The sequence below is a fragment of the Oryzias latipes genome, chromosome 8 (genome assembly GCF_053564925.1).
Source record: "Oryzias latipes strain Hd-rR chromosome 8, Olatipes_Hd-rR_3.1".
Taxonomy (NCBI): domain Eukaryota; kingdom Metazoa; phylum Chordata; class Actinopteri; order Beloniformes; family Adrianichthyidae; genus Oryzias; species Oryzias latipes.
Window position 1 is genome coordinate 28,734,231 of NC_136244.1, and position 18,027 is coordinate 28,752,257.

The 18,027-nt window shown below is 46.7% G+C and overlaps 1 protein-coding gene across 2 annotated transcripts in view; it reads right to left on the minus strand.

Moving 5' to 3' along the window:
- LOC144994175 (uncharacterized) overlaps positions 1 to 17,022 on the minus strand; it is a 37,124-nt gene extending 20,102 nt beyond the window's left edge. Inside the window, exons 1-5 of one of the 2 annotated variants that reach the window (XR_013657605.1) lie at positions 12,489 to 17,022; positions 9,419 to 12,242; positions 6,349 to 9,172; positions 3,279 to 6,102; positions 209 to 3,032 (exon numbers count right to left, since the gene is read on the minus strand). The gene's annotated coding sequence lies outside the window, so the exon portion shown is untranslated. The remainder of the gene's footprint in view (positions 1 to 208; positions 3,033 to 3,278; positions 6,103 to 6,348; positions 9,173 to 9,418; positions 12,243 to 12,488) is intronic. The other variant, XR_013657606.1, reaches the window with a different exon arrangement.
- Positions 17,023 to 18,027: the final 1,005 nt, after the last annotated feature.

The following is an 18,027-nucleotide window of genomic DNA, read 5'->3' on the forward strand; positions in this document are numbered from 1 at the left end:
GATAATGTTCTCTGAGAATCAGGATGGTAGTAAAGGCCCAGTTTTTTGCATTCCCCTGTATTAGAGTCTGCGTTTGTGAGCTGGGGGAAGCAGGTTTGACTATTGTAGTTAAATATTGGCTTATTTTGTTTAAGGTTGGAGGGTAATCTTCTTTAGACACATTAATGGAGTGATGCACCGCTTTGATTAGTCTATTGATGACACGCACCTTCTGGGTGAAGTCCGGGTCATCTGACTGCACTCTGTGTGGGGGTGCTCCAGTTGCATCTCCCCGTGTTGTGATCCAGTGGCCACCATGTTGGTTTGCAGGTCTGGTGCTGCGTCGGGGTCTGTGAGCACGCAGCTTCACCTCACCGTCAGGGTAAAAGCGCCAGTGATCAGATGCTGGCGGTGTGCTGGGGCGTCGGATGTGCTGTGCTTCAAAAAAGCTGGGCCCCCTCAGCTGCGGGTCCTCTCTGACGGCCTCAGCATAGGAGCGTCGAGGGCTCCCATCTGGATGACGTAAAAACGTGCTCCTGTCTCGCTCGAAAACACGGCCTCTCCTGCTGCCTCTCCTGGATTGGACCAGAATCCAGTCGTTTTCATGAGGCCTCGGTGGCATAATGGCTCAAATCACCCTTTCAGACTTAGCTGCTATGCTCATTCAAAAACAAAATGGAGGTCGAGGCGTGCTTTCACCGACGAATTCCGGTTTATTACTGGAGCGTTCAAGTAAAAAAGATATATATATACAAGCCGAAGTTGCAACGTTTCGAACAAAGAACAGTCTTCATCAGGCAAAAGGCTTTGAATAAATGTATACAGAGTTTGAAAAACCTGTCAAATGCAGCTGTGCTCCAAGTTTGATCTGCTCCGCCTGGAGTTCAGAGTAAAATGGACGTTCAGGGCGGATCAACAACCATGATGCACCTGGGGTCCTCTGTGACCAATCGTTCCTTGTCTCCGGGCAGAATGTCCCCTTCGCTGGGCCGGTGGAGTGTTGGAATTTTACAAACTCGGAGGGTTGCATTCAATGGCACTCGTAATTTTAAAATTTCACATAAAACAATAAATTTAAGCTTATTTGAACTGTAGAACATGAAAATATATAACAAATGAAACAAATTATTCTCAAACCATCTTAATTAAAATGTATTTCCTGTACAATATACATTTGTATGAATTTTAGTGACCAATTTTCTGGGTAACAGACTTAAACTTATAAAGAATTGCAGTTATTGGTGAAGTTCACCTCAGTAAAAAGTTCTGTTGACCATCAGACCTTAATAAGAACATAAAACAGTATATACAATCATTTTTTTCAAATTGAAGTGGGTGCGTTTTTACAGCATGTCCTTCTGAATGGAGTTGGAGGATCTGAGGAGAAGAGGAAGAACCTAGTGAAGAAGCAGAGGGCTCTGGCTGGTTAGGATTAAGAAAAATAAGAACTCCAATGCTGTGAGCATGGAGTTCCTGATGCACTGGCCTTCTCTGTCCCCACCATGGCTCCACCTTCATCTCCCTTGAATTATGTTTTATTTTTGTTTCAGGAATATCCCGCTCATGAAGAGGTCGGTCTGGTAAGCGCTGCAGGTAAGTAGGGTTAGGGCAAAACATACAGACGCTTAGGGTTAGGGCAAAAAATACACACACGGTTAGGGTTAGGGCAAAAAAATACACACGGTTAGGGTTAGGGCAATTATTCACCTGGTTAGGGATCAGAAATCACAAATTAGGGTTAGAAAATATAATCCAATGATTGGGATTAGAGCTACCTGATTGGGGATAATTGTAATCAAAGTCAGAAAACCATAATAAAGCCCAAAAGAAATGACACTTCAAAATTAAACTTTTAGACTAGGTTGCTCTTTACCACCCTCTGCTGGATAAAAACAGAACGAGAGAGGGACCTGATTGGATTACTCATCCACTCCCTCTGTCGGACCAAGAGGAAGAAACCTAGGACTCCAGTATTTCAGCATCTTCATGGCTGTATCTGCTGTCCAGTTCACATTGTCCTGGTCTGTCTCAACTGGGTCATCTGAAAGGCAAATGTGGTTACACAGTTCTCCGATGTGTTCATTCAGATGATCCAGGACTGCTTTTTCTTTTGGTGGCAGGCGACGTGAGTAACTAATCATGGGAATAATAATGTTGGCTTCGGGGAATAATCTTTCTGCCACTTCAAATGTTTGAAACATCTCAATCACTGGGATGTCTTTGTCCTTATGTGTCCTCTGATGGATGCCAAAGGACAAAAGGATGGTCTTTGGCTGAGTATGGCAGGTGGCGTTCTTTAGCAGGAACTCAGCGTGGTGCCATGTAGCTAGGGGGAAGCTGTCCACCTGGGTGTTGTCAGCCTTGAATGGTGGAAGTCTGCCGACATTAGAATCTCCCACAATGACCGTCTCCTGGTGTATGTGGAGATGCCAGTCTGTGAATTTGCGTGGAGTGGTGGCATGTCGTGTTGGGGTGCATACCTGCACAGCTGCTGCAGAGAGTGCTGCATGTCCCGCTGGGGTGGGGTGAGGAGCTTCTATGTTTTGCTCCTGGGATGCACGCTGAGCATCTGCTGGCTGCAGCTCTGGGATGGAAAATGGTTTTGCTGCAGGGATGATCTTCCTTCGTGTTGGTGGAGGAGTCATCGGAGAATGATGATGAGGAGGAGGAGATGATGATGATGCAGGGGATGAACACCCTGTGTCTCCCATCTGTGTGAATTCGAGCAGGGGTGACCAGTCCCACTCTGTGCTTTTCCTCTTGCTCTTCTTGGGGGCACGTTTGTGTGCTCCTGCTGGGCTCTGTGGTCTTGTGGTTTGGGGCTGGACTGCTGGTGAAGGTGATGGAGACAGCTCCAAGCTTAAATCCTCCTCTGGTTCATCTGTGAGTTCTGAAACAGAGGCAGGAGGAGAGGGGGGGGCCGGTACTCTTAACCTGGTGGTGAGCATTCTCTGGCACCGGTCCAGGGTTTCCTGCTTTAATCGCGTGCCCAGGTGTCTCTTGGCCCAGCATGTGGCGATCTCAAAAGGTCCTCTCCAATCTTCTGTGGAAAACTGGGAAAGTCTGTTCAGCTCCATGTCAATATTGTTCTGATAATGTTCTCTGAGAATCAGGATGGTAGTAAAGGCCCAGTTTTTTGCATTCCCCTGTATTAGAGTCTGCGTTTGTGAGCTGGGGGAAGCAGGTTTGACTATTGTAGTTAAATATTGGCTTATTTTGTTTAAGGTTGGAGGGTAATCTTCTTTAGACACATTAATGGAGTGATGCACCGCTTTGATTAGTCTATTGATGACACGCACCTTCTGGGTGAAGTCCGGGTCATCTGACTGCACTCTGTGTGGGGGTGCTCCAGTTGCATCTCCCCGTGTTGTGATCCAGTGGCCACCATGTTGGTTTGCAGGTCTGGTGCTGCGTCGGGGTCTGTGAGCACGCAGCTTCACCTCACCGTCAGGGTAAAAGCGCCAGTGATCAGATGCTGGCGGTGTGCTGGGGCGTCGGATGTGCTGTGCTTCAAAAAAGCTGGGCCCCCTCAGCTGCGGGTCCTCTCTGACGGCCTCAGCATAGGAGCGTCGAGGGCTCCCATCTGGATGACGTAAAAACGTGCTCCTGTCTCGCTCGAAAACACGGCCTCTCCTGCTGCCTCTCCTGGATTGGACCAGAATCCAGTCGTTTTCATGAGGCCTCGGTGGCATAATGGCTCAAATCACCCTTTCAGACTTAGCTGCTATGCTCATTCAAAAACAAAATGGAGGTCGAGGCGTGCTTTCACCGACGAATTCCGGTTTATTACTGGAGCGTTCAAGTAAAAAAGATATATATATACAAGCCGAAGTTGCAACGTTTCGAACAAAGAACAGTCTTCATCAGGCAAAAGGCTTTGAATAAATGTATACAGAGTTTGAAAAACCTGTCAAATGCAGCTGTGCTCCAAGTTTGATCTGCTCCGCCTGGAGTTCAGAGTAAAATGGACGTTCAGGGCGGATCAACAACCATGATGCACCTGGGGTCCTCTGTGACCAATCGTTCCTTGTCTCCGGGCAGAATGTCCCCTTCGCTGGGCCGGTGGAGTGTTGGAATTTTACAAACTCGGAGGGTTGCATTCAATGGCACTCGTAATTTTAAAATTTCACATAAAACAATAAATTTAAGCTTATTTGAACTGTAGAACATGAAAATATATAACAAATGAAACAAATTATTCTCAAACCATCTTAATTAAAATGTATTTCCTGTACAATATACATTTGTATGAATTTTAGTGACCAATTTTCTGGGTAACAGACTTAAACTTATAAAGAATTGCAGTTATTGGTGAAGTTCACCTCAGTAAAAAGTTCTGTTGACCATCAGACCTTAATAAGAACATAAAACAGTATATACAATCATTTTTTTCAAATTGAAGTGGGTGCGTTTTTACAGCATGTCCTTCTGAATGGAGTTGGAGGATCTGAGGAGAAGAGGAAGAACCTAGTGAAGAAGCAGAGGGCTCTGGCTGGTTAGGATTAAGAAAAATAAGAACTCCAATGCTGTGAGCATGGAGTTCCTGATGCACTGGCCTTCTCTGTCCCCACCATGGCTCCACCTTCATCTCCCTTGAATTATGTTTTATTTTTGTTTCAGGAATATCCCGCTCATGAAGAGGTCGGTCTGGTAAGCGCTGCAGGTAAGTAGGGTTAGGGCAAAACATACAGACGCTTAGGGTTAGGGCAAAAAATACACACACGGTTAGGGTTAGGGCAAAAAAATACACACGGTTAGGGTTAGGGCAATTATTCACCTGGTTAGGGATCAGAAATCACAAATTAGGGTTAGAAAATATAATCCAATGATTGGGATTAGAGCTACCTGATTGGGGATAATTGTAATCAAAGTCAGAAAACCATAATAAAGCCCAAAAGAAATGACACTTCAAAATTAAACTTTTAGACTAGGTTGCTCTTTACCACCCTCTGCTGGATAAAAACAGAACGAGAGAGGGACCTGATTGGATTACTCATCCACTCCCTCTGTCGGACCAAGAGGAAGAAACCTAGGACTCCAGTATTTCAGCATCTTCATGGCTGTATCTGCTGTCCAGTTCACATTGTCCTGGTCTGTCTCAACTGGGTCATCTGAAAGGCAAATGTGGTTACACAGTTCTCCGATGTGTTCATTCAGATGATCCAGGACTGCTTTTTCTTTTGGTGGCAGGCGACGTGAGTAACTAATCATGGGAATAATAATGTTGGCTTCGGGGAATAATCTTTCTGCCACTTCAAATGTTTGAAACATCTCAATCACTGGGATGTCTTTGTCCTTATGTGTCCTCTGATGGATGCCAAAGGACAAAAGGATGGTCTTTGGCTGAGTATGGCAGGTGGCGTTCTTTAGCAGGAACTCAGCGTGGTGCCATGTAGCTAGGGGGAAGCTGTCCACCTGGGTGTTGTCAGCCTTGAATGGTGGAAGTCTGCCGACATTAGAATCTCCCACAATGACCGTCTCCTGGTGTATGTGGAGATGCCAGTCTGTGAATTTGCGTGGAGTGGTGGCATGTCGTGTTGGGGTGCATACCTGCACAGCTGCTGCAGAGAGTGCTGCATGTCCCGCTGGGGTGGGGTGAGGAGCTTCTATGTTTTGCTCCTGGGATGCACGCTGAGCATCTGCTGGCTGCAGCTCTGGGATGGAAAATGGTTTTGCTGCAGGGATGATCTTCCTTCGTGTTGGTGGAGGAGTCATCGGAGAATGATGATGAGGAGGAGGAGATGATGATGATGCAGGGGATGAACACCCTGTGTCTCCCATCTGTGTGAATTCGAGCAGGGGTGACCAGTCCCACTCTGTGCTTTTCCTCTTGCTCTTCTTGGGGGCACGTTTGTGTGCTCCTGCTGGGCTCTGTGGTCTTGTGGTTTGGGGCTGGACTGCTGGTGAAGGTGATGGAGACAGCTCCAAGCTTAAATCCTCCTCTGGTTCATCTGTGAGTTCTGAAACAGAGGCAGGAGGAGAGGGGGGGGCCGGTACTCTTAACCTGGTGGTGAGCATTCTCTGGCACCGGTCCAGGGTTTCCTGCTTTAATCGCGTGCCCAGGTGTCTCTTGGCCCAGCATGTGGCGATCTCAAAAGGTCCTCTCCAATCTTCTGTGGAAAACTGGGAAAGTCTGTTCAGCTCCATGTCAATATTGTTCTGATAATGTTCTCTGAGAATCAGGATGGTAGTAAAGGCCCAGTTTTTTGCATTCCCCTGTATTAGAGTCTGCGTTTGTGAGCTGGGGGAAGCAGGTTTGACTATTGTAGTTAAATATTGGCTTATTTTGTTTAAGGTTGGAGGGTAATCTTCTTTAGACACATTAATGGAGTGATGCACCGCTTTGATTAGTCTATTGATGACACGCACCTTCTGGGTGAAGTCCGGGTCATCTGACTGCACTCTGTGTGGGGGTGCTCCAGTTGCATCTCCCCGTGTTGTGATCCAGTGGCCACCATGTTGGTTTGCAGGTCTGGTGCTGCGTCGGGGTCTGTGAGCACGCAGCTTCACCTCACCGTCAGGGTAAAAGCGCCAGTGATCAGATGCTGGCGGTGTGCTGGGGCGTCGGATGTGCTGTGCTTCAAAAAAGCTGGGCCCCCTCAGCTGCGGGTCCTCTCTGACGGCCTCAGCATAGGAGCGTCGAGGGCTCCCATCTGGATGACGTAAAAACGTGCTCCTGTCTCGCTCGAAAACACGGCCTCTCCTGCTGCCTCTCCTGGATTGGACCAGAATCCAGTCGTTTTCATGAGGCCTCGGTGGCATAATGGCTCAAATCACCCTTTCAGACTTAGCTGCTATGCTCATTCAAAAACAAAATGGAGGTCGAGGCGTGCTTTCACCGACGAATTCCGGTTTATTACTGGAGCGTTCAAGTAAAAAAGATATATATATACAAGCCGAAGTTGCAACGTTTCGAACAAAGAACAGTCTTCATCAGGCAAAAGGCTTTGAATAAATGTATACAGAGTTTGAAAAACCTGTCAAATGCAGCTGTGCTCCAAGTTTGATCTGCTCCGCCTGGAGTTCAGAGTAAAATGGACGTTCAGGGCGGATCAACAACCATGATGCACCTGGGGTCCTCTGTGACCAATCGTTCCTTGTCTCCGGGCAGAATGTCCCCTTCGCTGGGCCGGTGGAGTGTTGGAATTTTACAAACTCGGAGGGTTGCATTCAATGGCACTCGTAATTTTAAAATTTCACATAAAACAATAAATTTAAGCTTATTTGAACTGTAGAACATGAAAATATATAACAAATGAAACAAATTATTCTCAAACCATCTTAATTAAAATGTATTTCCTGTACAATATACATTTGTATGAATTTTAGTGACCAATTTTCTGGGTAACAGACTTAAACTTATAAAGAATTGCAGTTATTGGTGAAGTTCACCTCAGTAAAAAGTTCTGTTGACCATCAGACCTTAATAAGAACATAAAACAGTATATACAATCATTTTTTTCAAATTGAAGTGGGTGCGTTTTTACAGCATGTCCTTCTGAATGGAGTTGGAGGATCTGAGGAGAAGAGGAAGAACCTAGTGAAGAAGCAGAGGGCTCTGGCTGGTTAGGATTAAGAAAAATAAGAACTCCAATGCTGTGAGCATGGAGTTCCTGATGCACTGGCCTTCTCTGTCCCCACCATGGCTCCACCTTCATCTCCCTTGAATTATGTTTTATTTTTGTTTCAGGAATATCCCGCTCATGAAGAGGTCGGTCTGGTAAGCGCTGCAGGTAAGTAGGGTTAGGGCAAAACATACAGACGCTTAGGGTTAGGGCAAAAAATACACACACGGTTAGGGTTAGGGCAAAAAAATACACACGGTTAGGGTTAGGGCAATTATTCACCTGGTTAGGGATCAGAAATCACAAATTAGGGTTAGAAAATATAATCCAATGATTGGGATTAGAGCTACCTGATTGGGGATAATTGTAATCAAAGTCAGAAAACCATAATAAAGCCCAAAAGAAATGACACTTCAAAATTAAACTTTTAGACTAGGTTGCTCTTTACCACCCTCTGCTGGATAAAAACAGAACGAGAGAGGGACCTGATTGGATTACTCATCCACTCCCTCTGTCGGACCAAGAGGAAGAAACCTAGGACTCCAGTATTTCAGCATCTTCATGGCTGTATCTGCTGTCCAGTTCACATTGTCCTGGTCTGTCTCAACTGGGTCATCTGAAAGGCAAATGTGGTTACACAGTTCTCCGATGTGTTCATTCAGATGATCCAGGACTGCTTTTTCTTTTGGTGGCAGGCGACGTGAGTAACTAATCATGGGAATAATAATGTTGGCTTCGGGGAATAATCTTTCTGCCACTTCAAATGTTTGAAACATCTCAATCACTGGGATGTCTTTGTCCTTATGTGTCCTCTGATGGATGCCAAAGGACAAAAGGATGGTCTTTGGCTGAGTATGGCAGGTGGCGTTCTTTAGCAGGAACTCAGCGTGGTGCCATGTAGCTAGGGGGAAGCTGTCCACCTGGGTGTTGTCAGCCTTGAATGGTGGAAGTCTGCCGACATTAGAATCTCCCACAATGACCGTCTCCTGGTGTATGTGGAGATGCCAGTCTGTGAATTTGCGTGGAGTGGTGGCATGTCGTGTTGGGGTGCATACCTGCACAGCTGCTGCAGAGAGTGCTGCATGTCCCGCTGGGGTGGGGTGAGGAGCTTCTATGTTTTGCTCCTGGGATGCACGCTGAGCATCTGCTGGCTGCAGCTCTGGGATGGAAAATGGTTTTGCTGCAGGGATGATCTTCCTTCGTGTTGGTGGAGGAGTCATCGGAGAATGATGATGAGGAGGAGGAGATGATGATGATGCAGGGGATGAACACCCTGTGTCTCCCATCTGTGTGAATTCGAGCAGGGGTGACCAGTCCCACTCTGTGCTTTTCCTCTTGCTCTTCTTGGGGGCACGTTTGTGTGCTCCTGCTGGGCTCTGTGGTCTTGTGGTTTGGGGCTGGACTGCTGGTGAAGGTGATGGAGACAGCTCCAAGCTTAAATCCTCCTCTGGTTCATCTGTGAGTTCTGAAACAGAGGCAGGAGGAGAGGGGGGGGCCGGTACTCTTAACCTGGTGGTGAGCATTCTCTGGCACCGGTCCAGGGTTTCCTGCTTTAATCGCGTGCCCAGGTGTCTCTTGGCCCAGCATGTGGCGATCTCAAAAGGTCCTCTCCAATCTTCTGTGGAAAACTGGGAAAGTCTGTTCAGCTCCATGTCAATATTGTTCTGATAATGTTCTCTGAGAATCAGGATGGTAGTAAAGGCCCAGTTTTTTGCATTCCCCTGTATTAGAGTCTGCGTTTGTGAGCTGGGGGAAGCAGGTTTGACTATTGTAGTTAAATATTGGCTTATTTTGTTTAAGGTTGGAGGGTAATCTTCTTTAGACACATTAATGGAGTGATGCACCGCTTTGATTAGTCTATTGATGACACGCACCTTCTGGGTGAAGTCCGGGTCATCTGACTGCACTCTGTGTGGGGGTGCTCCAGTTGCATCTCCCCGTGTTGTGATCCAGTGGCCACCATGTTGGTTTGCAGGTCTGGTGCTGCGTCGGGGTCTGTGAGCACGCAGCTTCACCTCACCGTCAGGGTAAAAGCGCCAGTGATCAGATGCTGGCGGTGTGCTGGGGCGTCGGATGTGCTGTGCTTCAAAAAAGCTGGGCCCCCTCAGCTGCGGGTCCTCTCTGACGGCCTCAGCATAGGAGCGTCGAGGGCTCCCATCTGGATGACGTAAAAACGTGCTCCTGTCTCGCTCGAAAACACGGCCTCTCCTGCTGCCTCTCCTGGATTGGACCAGAATCCAGTCGTTTTCATGAGGCCTCGGTGGCATAATGGCTCAAATCACCCTTTCAGACTTAGCTGCTATGCTCATTCAAAAACAAAATGGAGGTCGAGGCGTGCTTTCACCGACGAATTCCGGTTTATTACTGGAGCGTTCAAGTAAAAAAGATATATATATACAAGCCGAAGTTGCAACGTTTCGAACAAAGAACAGTCTTCATCAGGCAAAAGGCTTTGAATAAATGTATACAGAGTTTGAAAAACCTGTCAAATGCAGCTGTGCTCCAAGTTTGATCTGCTCCGCCTGGAGTTCAGAGTAAAATGGACGTTCAGGGCGGATCAACAACCATGATGCACCTGGGGTCCTCTGTGACCAATCGTTCCTTGTCTCCGGGCAGAATGTCCCCTTCGCTGGGCCGGTGGAGTGTTGGAATTTTACAAACTCGGAGGGTTGCATTCAATGGCACTCGTAATTTTAAAATTTCACATAAAACAATAAATTTAAGCTTATTTGAACTGTAGAACATGAAAATATATAACAAATGAAACAAATTATTCTCAAACCATCTTAATTAAAATGTATTTCCTGTACAATATACATTTGTATGAATTTTAGTGACCAATTTTCTGGGTAACAGACTTAAACTTATAAAGAATTGCAGTTATTGGTGAAGTTCACCTCAGTAAAAAGTTCTGTTGACCATCAGACCTTAATAAGAACATAAAACAGTATATACAATCATTTTTTTCAAATTGAAGTGGGTGCGTTTTTACAGCATGTCCTTCTGAATGGAGTTGGAGGATCTGAGGAGAAGAGGAAGAACCTAGTGAAGAAGCAGAGGGCTCTGGCTGGTTAGGATTAAGAAAAATAAGAACTCCAATGCTGTGAGCATGGAGTTCCTGATGCACTGGCCTTCTCTGTCCCCACCATGGCTCCACCTTCATCTCCCTTGAATTATGTTTTATTTTTGTTTCAGGAATATCCCGCTCATGAAGAGGTCGGTCTGGTAAGCGCTGCAGGTAAGTAGGGTTAGGGCAAAACATACAGACGCTTAGGGTTAGGGCAAAAAATACACACACGGTTAGGGTTAGGGCAAAAAAATACACACGGTTAGGGTTAGGGCAATTATTCACCTGGTTAGGGATCAGAAATCACAAATTAGGGTTAGAAAATATAATCCAATGATTGGGATTAGAGCTACCTGATTGGGGATAATTGTAATCAAAGTCAGAAAACCATAATAAAGCCCAAAAGAAATGACACTTCAAAATTAAACTTTTAGACTAGGTTGCTCTTTACCACCCTCTGCTGGATAAAAACAGAACGAGAGAGGGACCTGATTGGATTACTCATCCACTCCCTCTGTCGGACCAAGAGGAAGAAACCTAGGACTCCAGTATTTCAGCATCTTCATGGCTGTATCTGCTGTCCAGTTCACATTGTCCTGGTCTGTCTCAACTGGGTCATCTGAAAGGCAAATGTGGTTACACAGTTCTCCGATGTGTTCATTCAGATGATCCAGGACTGCTTTTTCTTTTGGTGGCAGGCGACGTGAGTAACTAATCATGGGAATAATAATGTTGGCTTCGGGGAATAATCTTTCTGCCACTTCAAATGTTTGAAACATCTCAATCACTGGGATGTCTTTGTCCTTATGTGTCCTCTGATGGATGCCAAAGGACAAAAGGATGGTCTTTGGCTGAGTATGGCAGGTGGCGTTCTTTAGCAGGAACTCAGCGTGGTGCCATGTAGCTAGGGGGAAGCTGTCCACCTGGGTGTTGTCAGCCTTGAATGGTGGAAGTCTGCCGACATTAGAATCTCCCACAATGACCGTCTCCTGGTGTATGTGGAGATGCCAGTCTGTGAATTTGCGTGGAGTGGTGGCATGTCGTGTTGGGGTGCATACCTGCACAGCTGCTGCAGAGAGTGCTGCATGTCCCGCTGGGGTGGGGTGAGGAGCTTCTATGTTTTGCTCCTGGGATGCACGCTGAGCATCTGCTGGCTGCAGCTCTGGGATGGAAAATGGTTTTGCTGCAGGGATGATCTTCCTTCGTGTTGGTGGAGGAGTCATCGGAGAATGATGATGAGGAGGAGGAGATGATGATGATGCAGGGGATGAACACCCTGTGTCTCCCATCTGTGTGAATTCGAGCAGGGGTGACCAGTCCCACTCTGTGCTTTTCCTCTTGCTCTTCTTGGGGGCACGTTTGTGTGCTCCTGCTGGGCTCTGTGGTCTTGTGGTTTGGGGCTGGACTGCTGGTGAAGGTGATGGAGACAGCTCCAAGCTTAAATCCTCCTCTGGTTCATCTGTGAGTTCTGAAACAGAGGCAGGAGGAGAGGGGGGGGCCGGTACTCTTAACCTGGTGGTGAGCATTCTCTGGCACCGGTCCAGGGTTTCCTGCTTTAATCGCGTGCCCAGGTGTCTCTTGGCCCAGCATGTGGCGATCTCAAAAGGTCCTCTCCAATCTTCTGTGGAAAACTGGGAAAGTCTGTTCAGCTCCATGTCAATATTGTTCTGATAATGTTCTCTGAGAATCAGGATGGTAGTAAAGGCCCAGTTTTTTGCATTCCCCTGTATTAGAGTCTGCGTTTGTGAGCTGGGGGAAGCAGGTTTGACTATTGTAGTTAAATATTGGCTTATTTTGTTTAAGGTTGGAGGGTAATCTTCTTTAGACACATTAATGGAGTGATGCACCGCTTTGATTAGTCTATTGATGACACGCACCTTCTGGGTGAAGTCCGGGTCATCTGACTGCACTCTGTGTGGGGGTGCTCCAGTTGCATCTCCCCGTGTTGTGATCCAGTGGCCACCATGTTGGTTTGCAGGTCTGGTGCTGCGTCGGGGTCTGTGAGCACGCAGCTTCACCTCACCGTCAGGGTAAAAGCGCCAGTGATCAGATGCTGGCGGTGTGCTGGGGCGTCGGATGTGCTGTGCTTCAAAAAAGCTGGGCCCCCTCAGCTGCGGGTCCTCTCTGACGGCCTCAGCATAGGAGCGTCGAGGGCTCCCATCTGGATGACGTAAAAACGTGCTCCTGTCTCGCTCGAAAACACGGCCTCTCCTGCTGCCTCTCCTGGATTGGACCAGAATCCAGTCGTTTTCATGAGGCCTCGGTGGCATAATGGCTCAAATCACCCTTTCAGACTTAGCTGCTATGCTCATTCAAAAACAAAATGGAGGTCGAGGCGTGCTTTCACCGACGAATTCCGGTTTATTACTGGAGCGTTCAAGTAAAAAAGATATATATATACAAGCCGAAGTTGCAACGTTTCGAACAAAGAACAGTCTTCATCAGGCAAAAGGCTTTGAATAAATGTATACAGAGTTTGAAAAACCTGTCAAATGCAGCTGTGCTCCAAGTTTGATCTGCTCCGCCTGGAGTTCAGAGTAAAATGGACGTTCAGGGCGGATCAACAACCATGATGCACCTGGGGTCCTCTGTGACCAATCGTTCCTTGTCTCCGGGCAGAATGTCCCCTTCGCTGGGCCGGTGGAGTGTTGGAATTTTACAAACTCGGAGGGTTGCATTCAATGGCACTCGTAATTTTAAAATTTCACATAAAACAATAAATTTAAGCTTATTTGAACTGTAGAACATGAAAATATATAACAAATGAAACAAATTATTCTCAAACCATCTTAATTAAAATGTATTTCCTGTACAATATACATTTGTATGAATTTTAGTGACCAATTTTCTGGGTAACAGACTTAAACTTATAAAGAATTGCAGTTATTGGTGAAGTTCACCTCAGTAAAAAGTTCTGTTGACCATCAGACCTTAATAAGAACATAAAACAGTATATACAATCATTTTTTTCAAATTGAAGTGGGTGCGTTTTTACAGCATGTCCTTCTGAATGGAGTTGGAGGATCTGAGGAGAAGAGGAAGAACCTAGTGAAGAAGCAGAGGGCTCTGGCTGGTTAGGATTAAGAAAAATAAGAACTCCAATGCTGTGAGCATGGAGTTCCTGATGCACTGGCCTTCTCTGTCCCCACCATGGCTCCACCTTCATCTCCCTTGAATTATGTTTTATTTTTGTTTCAGGAATATCCCGCTCATGAAGAGGTCGGTCTGGTAAGCGCTGCAGGTAAGTAGGGTTAGGGCAAAACATACAGACGCTTAGGGTTAGGGCAAAAAATACACACACGGTTAGGGTTAGGGCAAAAAAATACACACGGTTAGGGGTTAGGGCAATTATTCACCTGGTTAGGGATCAGAAATCACAAATTAGGGTTAGAAAATATAATCCAATGATTGGGATTAGAGCTACCTGATTGGGGATAATTGTAATCAAAGTCAGAAAACCATAATAAAGCCCAAAAGAAATGACACTTCAAAATTAAACTTTTAGACTAGGTTGCTCTTTACCACCCTCTGCTGGATAAAAACAGAACGAGAGAGGGACCTGATTGGATTACTCATCCACTCCCTCTGTCGGACCAAGAGGAAGAAACCTAGGACTCCAGTATTTCAGCATCTTCATGGCTGTATCTGCTGTCCAGTTCACATTGTCCTGGTCTGTCTCAACTGGGTCATCTGAAAGGCAAATGTGGTTACACAGTTCTCCGATGTGTTCATTCAGATGATCCAGGACTGCTTTTTCTTTTGGTGGCAGGCGACGTGAGTAACTAATCATGGGAATAATAATGTTGGCTTCGGGGAATAATCTTTCTGCCACTTCAAATGTTTGAAACATCTCAATCACTGGGATGTCTTTGTCCTTATGTGTCCTCTGATGGATGCCAAAGGACAAAAGGATGGTCTTTGGCTGAGTATGGCAGGTGGCGTTCTTTAGCAGGAACTCAGCGTGGTGCCATGTAGCTAGGGGGAAGCTGTCCACCTGGGTGTTGTCAGCCTTGAATGGTGGAAGTCTGCCGACATTAGAATCTCCCACAATGACCGTCTCCTGGTGTATGTGGAGATGCCAGTCTGTGAATTTGCGTGGAGTGGTGGCATGTCGTGTTGGGGTGCATACCTGCACAGCTGCTGCAGAGAGTGCTGCATGTCCCGCTGGGGTGGGGTGAGGAGCTTCTATGTTTTGCTCCTGGGATGCACGCTGAGCATCTGCTGGCTGCAGCTCTGGGATGGAAAATGGTTTTGCTGCAGGGATGATCTTCCTTCGTGTTGGTGGAGGAGTCATCGGAGAATGATGATGAGGAGGAGGAGATGATGATGATGCAGGGGATGAACACCCTGTGTCTCCCATCTGTGTGAATTCGAGCAGGGGTGACCAGTCCCACTCTGTGCTTTTCCTCTTGCTCTTCTTGGGGGCACGTTTGTGTGCTCCTGCTGGGCTCTGTGGTCTTGTGGTTTGGGGCTGGACTGCTGGTGAAGGTGATGGAGACAGCTCCAAGCTTAAATCCTCCTCTGGTTCATCTGTGAGTTCTGAAACAGAGGCAGGAGGAGAGGGGGGGGCCGGTACTCTTAACCTGGTGGTGAGCATTCTCTGGCACCGGTCCAGGGTTTCCTGCTTTAATCGCGTGCCCAGGTGTCTCTTGGCCCAGCATGTGGCGATCTCAAAAGGTCCTCTCCAATCTTCTGTGGAAAACTGGGAAAGTCTGTTCAGCTCCATGTCAATATTGTTCTGATAATGTTCTCTGAGAATCAGGATGGTAGTAAAGGCCCAGTTTTTTGCATTCCCCTGTATTAGAGTCTGCGTTTGTGAGCTGGGGGAAGCAGGTTTGACTATTGTAGTTAAATATTGGCTTATTTTGTTTAAGGTTGGAGGGTAATCTTCTTTAGACACATTAATGGAGTGATGCACCGCTTTGATTAGTCTATTGATGACACGCACCTTCTGGGTGAAGTCCGGGTCATCTGACTGCACTCTGTGTGGGGGTGCTCCAGTTGCATCTCCCCGTGTTGTGATCCAGTGGCCACCATGTTGGTTTGCAGGTCTGGTGCTGCGTCGGGGTCTGTGAGCACGCAGCTTCACCTCACCGTCAGGGTAAAAGCGCCAGTGATCAGATGCTGGCGGTGTGCTGGGGTGTCGGATGTGCTGTGCTTCAAAAAAGCTGGGCCCCCTCAGCTGCGGGTCCTCTCTGACGGCCTCAGCATAGGAGCGTCGAGGGCTCCCATCTGGATGACGTAAAAACGTGCTCCTGTCTCGCTCGAAAACACGGCCTCTCCTGCTGCCTCTCCTGGATTGGACCAGAATCCAGTCGTTTTCATGAGGCCTCGGTGGCATAATGGCTCAAATCACCCTTTCAGACTTAGCTGCTATGCTCATTCAAAAACAAAATGGAGGTCGAGGCGTGCTTTCACCGACGAATTCCGGTTTATTACTGGAGCGTTCAAGTAAAAAAGATATATATATACAAGCCGAAGTTGCAACGTTTCGAACAAAGAACAGTCTTCATCAGGCAAAAGGCTTTGAATAAATGTATACAGAGTTTGAAAAACCTGTCAAATGCAGCTGTGCTCCAAGTTTGATCTGCTCCGCCTGGAGTTCAGAGTAAAATGGACGTTCAGGGCGGATCAACAACCATGATGCACCTGGGGTCCTCTGTGACCAATCGTTCCTTGTCTCCGGGCAGAATGTCCCCTTCGCTGGGCCGGTGGAGTGTTGGAATTTTACAAACTCGGAGGGTTGCATTCAATGGCACTCGTAATTTTAAAATTTCACATAAAACAATAAATTTAAGCTTATTTGAACTGTAGAACATGAAAATATATAACAAATGAAACAAATTATTCTCAAACCATCTTAATTAAAATGTATTTCCTGTACAATATACATTTGTATGAATTTTAGTGACCAATTTTCTGGGTAACAGACTTAAACTTATAAAGAATTGCAGTTATTGGTGAAGTTCACCTCAGTAAAAAGTTCTGTTGACCATCAGACCTTAATAAGAACATAAAACAGTATATACAATCATTTTTTTCAAATTGAAGTGGGTGCGTTTTTACAGCATGTCCTTCTGAATGGAGTTGGAGGATCTGAGGAGAAGAGGAAGAACCTAGTGAAGAAGCAGAGGGCTCTGGCTGGTTAGGATTAAGAAAAATAAGAACTCCAATGCTGTGAGCATGGAGTTCCTGATGCACTGGCCTTCTCTGTCCCCACCATGGCTCCACCTTCATCTCCCTTGAATTATGTTTTATTTTTGTTTCAGGAATATCCCGCTCATGAAGAGGTCGGTCTGGTAAGCGCTGCAGGTAAGTAGGGTTAGGGCAAAACATACAGACGCTTAGGGTTAGGGCAAAAAATACACACACGGTTAGGGTTAGGGCAAAAAAATACACACGGTTAGGGTTAGGGCAATTATTCACCTGGTTAGGGATCAGAAATCACAAATTAGGGTTAGGGTTAGGGTTAGGGTTAGGGTTAGGGTTAGGGTTAGGGTTAGGGTTAGGGTTAGGGGTTAGGGTTAGGGTTAGGGTTAGGGTTAGGGTTAGGGTTAGGGTTAGGGTTAGGGTTAGGGGTTAGGGGTTAGGGTTAGGGTTAGGGTTAGGGTTAGGGTTAGGGTTAGGGTTAGGGTTAGGGTTAGGGTTAGGGTTAGGGTAGGGTTAGGGTTAGGGTTAGGGTTAGGGTTAGGGTTAGGGTTAGGGTTAGGGTTAGGGTTAGGGTTAGGGTTAGGGGTTAGGGTTAGGGTTAGGGTTAGGGTTAGGGTTAGGGTTAGGGTTAGGGTTAGGGTTAGGGTTAGGGTTAGGGGTTAGGGTTAGGGTTAGGGTTAGGGTTAGGGTTAGGGTTAGGGTTAGGGTTAGGGTTAGGGTTAGGGTTAGGGGTTAGGGTTAGGGTTAGGGTTAGGGTTAGGGTTAGGGTTAGGGTTAGGGTTAGGGTTAGGGTTAGGGGTTAGGGTTAGGGTTAGGGTTAGGGTTAGGGTTAGGGTTAGGGTTAGGGTAGGGTTAGGGTTAGGGTTAGGGTTAGGGTTAGGGTTAGGGTTAGGGTTAGGGTTAGGGTTAGGGTTAGGGTTAGGGTTAGGGGTTAGGGGTTAGGGTTAGGGTTAGGGTTAGGGTTAGGGGTTAGGGTTAGGGTTAGGGTTAGGGGTTAGGGTTAGGGGTTAGGGTTAGGGTTAGGGTTAGGGTTAGGGTTAGGGTTAGGGTTAGGGTTAGGGTTAGGGTTAGGGTTAGGGTTAGGGTTAGGGTTAGGGTTAGGGTTAGGGTTAGGGTTAGGGTTAGGGTTAGGGTTAGGGTTAGGGTTAGGGTTAGGGTAGGGTTAGGGTTAGGGTTAGGGTTAGGGTTAGGGTTAGGGGTTAGGGTTAGGGTTAGGGTTAGGGTTAGGGTTAGGGTTAGGGTTAGGGTTAGGGTTAGGGTTAGGGT